Raw genomic sequence first — 239 nt, forward strand, 5'->3', positions numbered from 1 at the left:
CATGACTCCTTAGGATATTCTATGAAACGAGTCCTAATAGACCTAGCTTCTAATTGTCTATCTATTGTCGCTGACATGAGCCGGACATCCTTAAATCTTGAGGTAATCAAGATTCGATTTCTTATCATGCCATATTTTATATAGTGTGGTAGGAAATATTTAGAGAAAATCCTATTTAATAGATAGATAGCTGAAAGCAACGCATATCCCCAAAATAATGAAAGATCGGTGAAGCTTAC

Source organism: Elaeis guineensis, chromosome 1 (genome assembly GCF_000442705.2).
Source record: "Elaeis guineensis isolate ETL-2024a chromosome 1, EG11, whole genome shotgun sequence".
Classification (NCBI taxonomy): domain Eukaryota; kingdom Viridiplantae; phylum Streptophyta; class Magnoliopsida; order Arecales; family Arecaceae; genus Elaeis; species Elaeis guineensis.